This window comes from Podarcis liolepis (genome assembly GCF_965112155.1).
Source record: "Podarcis liolepis genome assembly, chromosome: 3".
NCBI lineage: Eukaryota > Metazoa > Chordata > Lepidosauria > Squamata > Lacertidae > Podarcis > Podarcis liolepis.
This window is the reverse complement of record NC_139557.1, coordinates 33,784,996-33,791,237: the sequence shown is the minus strand read 5'-3', so window position 1 is coordinate 33,791,237 and position 6,242 is coordinate 33,784,996. Positions and strand designations below refer to the sequence as shown.

At 45.2% G+C, this 6,242-nt stretch overlaps 1 pseudogene across 1 annotated transcript; it reads left to right on the top strand.

The window, feature by feature from the left end:
* The first annotated feature begins 1,091 nt into the window (after positions 1-1,091).
* Positions 1,092-4,106, top strand: LOC310702418 (large ribosomal subunit protein eL43-like; annotated as a pseudogene). Its single transcript has 2 exons — positions 1,092-1,177; positions 3,747-4,106. The product of its transcript is annotated as a large ribosomal subunit protein eL43-like (transcript).
* The last annotated feature ends 2,136 nt before the right edge of the window (positions 4,107-6,242 follow it).

The window sequence follows — 6,242 nt, the reverse complement described above, 5'->3', positions numbered from 1 at the left end:
CTTAGTTAGCTCTAGGCAGCCAGTTCTTCCTATCCCCTGGTTCTCACCTGTGGGCTAGTTTAGTGGCAATAGATATTCCACAACTGCAATGAAAACCCAAGCTACCTTGGATTGTTCTATGAAACACTTCAGGCCTTTGTCAGTTTCCCCCTCTGCCTATCAGCTTTATGGGACTCCAGTTGGCATTTCCAACAATAAGATCAATAACTTTTGTGAAGCATTCAGTTCAAGGATTCAAAAAGCACATTGCGTGTTCAGACCCAGAGACCTCCCCCTTAAATAAAAACACATTTGACTCAAATTTTAGTTTTGGGTTTTGGCAGAATTTAGGCCACAACTTTATTGATTACAGAAAGTGAGTGGTTGCATAGGCTCTGGTTCGACTAGCTTCCAACACCCTTGCAGGTAACGCTGACCCAGAGCTCTATCATAGGTCAGCCAAGGGTGAACACCTGAGGCAGGCGAAAAGCTTGGGAACAGACTCTGTTCACTCCCCAGATGCTCCCCTGGACTCAGGCATAGGCACAACCCCCTCTCAGGGTTGACCAAACCAAGTTGAGTCCCTGGATTCCTTTAATGGAATACCCTTCACATAGGGATGGCGAGAGCTTTCTCCCATCCCTATCACATCAACCAGTGCCTATCTGCAACCTTACAAGTTGTGACGAATTGCTGTGTGGCAGGTGAAACCCAAATGGCCACAGCCAATCAGCCAAGTGGGGAAAATTCCTGCCGTGCCCCTGTCCCAACGACAGACGACACATAACAGCATAGCAAGGTCAATCACAAAACGCCCTAAAATTAGGGAGAGGTGGGCAGGTGTTCCGATGCACAAGCAGAAAGAGGAAGCTCTGGGTCCCTCAATCCATTGAGACTGCGTCCCATTGGCCAGATTACACCCAGCAATGAGGGACCTACCAATCGGGTGTTGTGGCTATCCAGCAGACCCACCCACAACCAGGAGGTCAGCCTCCAGGTCTCACCACTACACGTGCCCTCTTTTAGGGAGGACATGATTTGTAGAGCAAGCGTGGAGAACCTTTGGCCTTCCAGATTTTACTGGACTGCAGTTCCCATCAGCCCCAGCAAGCATGGCCAACAGTATGATGGAAGTTTCAGTGGGGAACCAGAGGCCTACTGCAAAGATCTCTTGGGACAATGCCATTTCAGGATACTGGTGGGAATCAACACATTGCAATACTTCCCCAAACAACAACAATAACTTCCTGGAAAGTTGAGAGTAGGGCTTTATCTTAGCTTTTCTTTCTGATGTACTACCAGCTTTCCATTTGGAGGGGCTCTAGGGAGAGGGTGTTGCTGCTTTAGATGGGGCAGCATTCAAACTTGCAACCCCTCATCTGCTTTCTGGAGTGGTGAAATCATCTGCATCATCTGTCCTTACAACAATGTGCTTCCACCCAAGTGTTCCATAGTTGTCAGTGCAAAGAGCTTTGCAGCAGCTCATATCAGTCACTTCTGAATATTAACTGTAGTAAAGATATTTAACTTAATTTAGTAACAGGAAGACAGAAGAGAAATCCACAGGACCCAGACTAGCTTTCTCATCTGCTAGTTTTCATTGCAGAGCAACCTGGCACTATGAGATCCACTGGTAATTTGGCAGATCAGATCAGGTCCCTACGGCTATGTGGTAGACCAGAAGAGGGAATAACCTGTAAACACAATCCTTCTTCCACCTAGTCAGTCCACTCATTGCCACCATATATCCCCTGTCTACAGTTACCTTGACTAGGCCATTCCTTTCAAATATTTCCATCAGAATTTTGCATCAGTGAATGGCTCCTTCTTCTCTAGGCTTTCCTTACCTGTTTGTCTATCAGCTGTCAGTAACTTCCTCCCTTCTTTAAAAAATGCTGAGACCTCCAGTGTTTCCCCCAGGCACACGGGCACTGAGGAAGAATGCTAAGATTTGTCAATTCCTCTAGCATCCATTTAGGATTATTGTCAACGTCTATAAATCCATAAGCAAGCTATTCCTTTGAGACTAATTCTCTTTGATGGGTGGTGCAGCCGGGTCACCCAGCAGGAAGAAATCTTGTTGGTCCGTATTATAGATGTGGCAGCTCAGGCACATTCTTGCTTTCTGTGATCTTCCTGGTATTCATTTGCTGCTAGGAAGGATAACCTTTTTCTTTGCCTTCGTATGTTGGAGAAGACATCCATTCTCGACCCCATCTTTGGATTCCTTCCCCCCTCACCACCTGGGTACAAAATGTTATCTCACAAGGCAGCTGTGGGGATGGCAAGCTTCTCTTTAGCAATTTATAGAGCATTCATTTTTAAAACGCTCTATCTTAAAAAAAAAAAAACAACCTCTAAAATCTGGAAATGCCAATAATCAAATTATATTGGGGAGGAAATGAAGTTAGCATCTAAAAAAACAGCTTGGGAAATGGTCAGTGGAAAGGGTTTGGATGTTGACGGTGAGAATTTTGTGTTCCTGCAAACATGCTACAGTAGGTTGAATCCAAGTAAAAGTAGACCCACTCATAGTCCTTAATTTGAGTAGCAGAGTGATCCAAAGCCCGGTGGGGTGTGGCAGAGCAATAGAGCTACCATGGCAGCTGTTATGTACTGAGTTGAATAGGATCCAAAAGGCAGTCGTCTGATTGGTCCTAGAACAATAGGATTCAGAATGCAGCAGTCTGATTGGTCCTAGAACAATCAGTCCAGAATGCAGCAGTCTGATTGGTCCTGGAACAATGCAGCAGTATGATTGGTCCGCAGGAGCCACCCAATCCAGCTCCAGATGGAAGTGAATCCGCAACCTGATTGGCCTACAGGAGAATCCCAGAATTAGCCAATCACATGCGGCCCATTGTGTAAATAATGTATATAAAGCAGATATTTTGGGGGAACTTTCATTCCTCCTCACCACTATGAGCTGAATAAAGAGCATGAAATCCACGCTTGACTCCGAGTATATTTCAGCAGCAATAGTCCTGTTGCTCATACGGACTAAAGCGGAAGGCAGAGAATACTCTAGGCCAGTGTTTCTCAATCTTGTTCCAACCGTGGCCCCCCTTCCAACTTTGTTTCCTTCCTGTGGCTCCCCTGTCCTACTGGGAGAAAGGTAGCTATTCCAATGTTTTCTTTGCAAATAGAACATGTTTTATTTATAATTTGTATAATTTATACAAAATGCAATTACATAAAAAATTATACTTTAAGTATTTCTTGATCGATGGGACCTTTGTGCTTGATGACCAGAAACAAGCTTTTTAAAATCCGGTTCTATTGCTGTGAGAAATAACCAAAGATCACCTCTGTGCCCCTTATGTTCATTCTACTTCTCTGTTTTCTATTTTCTCCACTTCTCTGTTTTCTTTTTCTCTTTTCTCAATCACTTCTCTGTTTTCTTCACTTCTCACTTCCTTCTGTTGCCCCCTAGTCTTGTGCCGTGGCCCCCCCATTTATGTGATTTTCACCTGTGGCCCCCTTGGAATACCCCGCTTTCCCTTTGAACCAAAAGGCCTCACAGAACTGGACCAAATCTGCAGGTGGTGGGAGCCATTTTAGAAGAGGCATCTCCTCCAACCCCTTATTTCCTAGGAATTTCCTAGGTAGGAATTATTTTCTAAGATGGTGCCTGCTGCAACAAGTGTGGGTGCCATCCAGACAAAATGAAGTATGAAGTTAAGATGAGCAGAAAGGGGTTGTGGGGGTGGGGAGAGTCATAGATCTTGTCACAGGACCATTTAGCTCACTCTCCCTGTGGCCTGCAGCAGTAACAAGATAGCCAAACAAACCAAGAAGGTTGGGATTGTGAGTAAAAATGGTACCCTAATGGAGCTTCCCTGAGGAAAATGGTGAAGAAGATTGAAATTAGCCAACATGCTAAATATACTTGCTTCTTCTGTGGCAAGACCAAAATGAAAAGGAAAGCTGTGGGTTTCTGGCACTGTGGCTCTTGTATGAAAACAGTAGCTGGTGGCACCTGGACATACAACACCACTTCAGCGGTGATCTGCCATCAGAAGACTGCAGGAGTTAAAAGACCAGTAGAAGCATGTTTTTGTTCCACTGTTACTCTTCCTCAACAGTTCATGTCCTTATTGTCAATTAAAAGTGGTTGTGACTCTTGAGAGTCCCATGGACTGCAAGAAGATCAAACGCATCCATTCTGAAGGAAATCAGCCCTGAGTGCTCACTGGAAAGACAGATCATGAAGCTGAGACTCCAATACTTTGGCCACCTCATGAGAAGAGAAGACTCCCTAGAAAAGACCCTGATGTTGGGAAAGATTGAGGGCACAAGGAGAAGGGGACGGCAGAGGACGAGATCGTTGGACAGTGCTCTCGAAGCTACCAGCATGAGTTTGCCTAAACTGCGGGAGGCAGTGGAAGACAGGAGTGCCTGGTGTGCTCTGGTCCATGGGGTCACGAAGAGTCAGACACAACTAAACAATTAAATGACTAAATGACTAAATGACAACAGCAACAAAAGTGAACATTGAAGAGAGAAAAAAGAACCATTTAGCTCAGGACTAGATACCTTATATTACCCATACATTGGTTGATCATGTGCCAAACAGTGGCTGATCAGATGCATTCAGCTTGGTGCGTCACAAACTATGAAAACCTTTTCTAGGTGTTCACTCTCTGCCCTTCTGAGAAGTTGTAAACAGGATACAACCTAAGATGTATCAATGTAAATAAACAAGGAAATAGAGAAGTAAACTGACAGGGATAGTCTGGGAATGTGGATGTCCCTCCCTCTGAACCCCAAGCACACCTTTATTCTGCAAACTGAGTCGGCTAGCTCTTTTGACATCATATACCTTCAGCATTCATGATGTCATAAGAGCTAGCCAATCATTGGCTGCTGCAGCAAGCTAGCGAAGGATTAGTACAGGGGACAAGTATGCTTGTGAGGCCCTTCTGAAAGAGCTATTTTTCATTTTGTGCCAAATTGTGCTGCCTAATTCCAGCCTCCTGGCTTTGGAGGTGATGTGGGTGTAAACGTGAAGAAATAAAAATGGACTCAGATTACACAGAGACATGTAGCACATTGAAGAGAAGTTACCTTGCCTTAGGTTGAACATAACGATTCTTCATCCTGACACACCCTTTTCTGATGAATTACCAGACTGTCTCCTTCCCTTTGCAGACTCCTGGGTATTAGGATGAGAGAATACACAAAGAGGAGAAAGATCAATCTCACTCCACAGATAATGGGGCTGGTGCAGATGGTCACTGGACTCCAGGGGCTCCGTGACAGACTTTTGCTGAAATGTAGCAGTGAATTCCCTCAGGAAAGATGAACACACAGAGAATGCGGTTTTGTTTGCATAAGGAGTTGGCTTCCTCTTGTTTCAGCATGAGCTAGGTGGCCTGCTCTCTTTCTCTTTTGGACTCATTCACAAGGTCTGCAGACCCTCCAAGTGTCCCTGTTTTCCAGGGACAGTCCTGTATTAACACAAGCTGCCCCAGTTTCTGACTTGAACCTGGAACGTCCCACTTCCTATTTTCGTCACAGAAATGTCAGACAGTATGGGAGGACATCTCTCTTGGAGTTATGTCAGGGAAATAAGCAACTTTTTCTAAATGCAATTGGGGATTTCAACCCTGGCATCCCAGGTCCCGGTCCAGCACTCTAAGCACTTTCCTACACTGAGCGTAAACTTTTCAGGTAACCCTACAGGTCAAGGAATGTTATGTACTGAGTTGAATAGGATCCAAAATGCAGCAATCTGATTGGTCCTAGAACAATACGATTCAGAATGCAGCAGTCTGATTGGCCCTAGAACAATACGATTCAGAATGCAGCAGTCTGATTGGTCCACAGGAGCCACCCAATCCAGCTCCAGGTGGAAGTGAATCTGCAACCTGATTGGCCTACAGGTGAATCCCGGAATTAGCCAGTCACGTGGGGCCCATTACGTAAATAATGCATATAAAGCAGACATTCTGGGGGAACTTCCATTCCTCCTCACCACTATGAGCTGAATAAAGAGCATGAAATCCACTCTCGACTCTGAGTATATTTCAAGGAGTTTGAACCTGATGACCCAGCTGCTTCAGATGGGTATTCCCTGAAACAGACATTGCCCATGAAGTATCAATGAAATGCAGCCATACAGAAGCTGCCTTATGCTGGGTGAGACCAGCAGCGGCACTGGTTCTCTAGGGTTGACAAGGGTCGGAGATAACCTGGGACCTTGTGTATGCATAGCAAAAGTGCAGGGGGGAAACCAAATGTATACCATTTGGCGCAGTTCA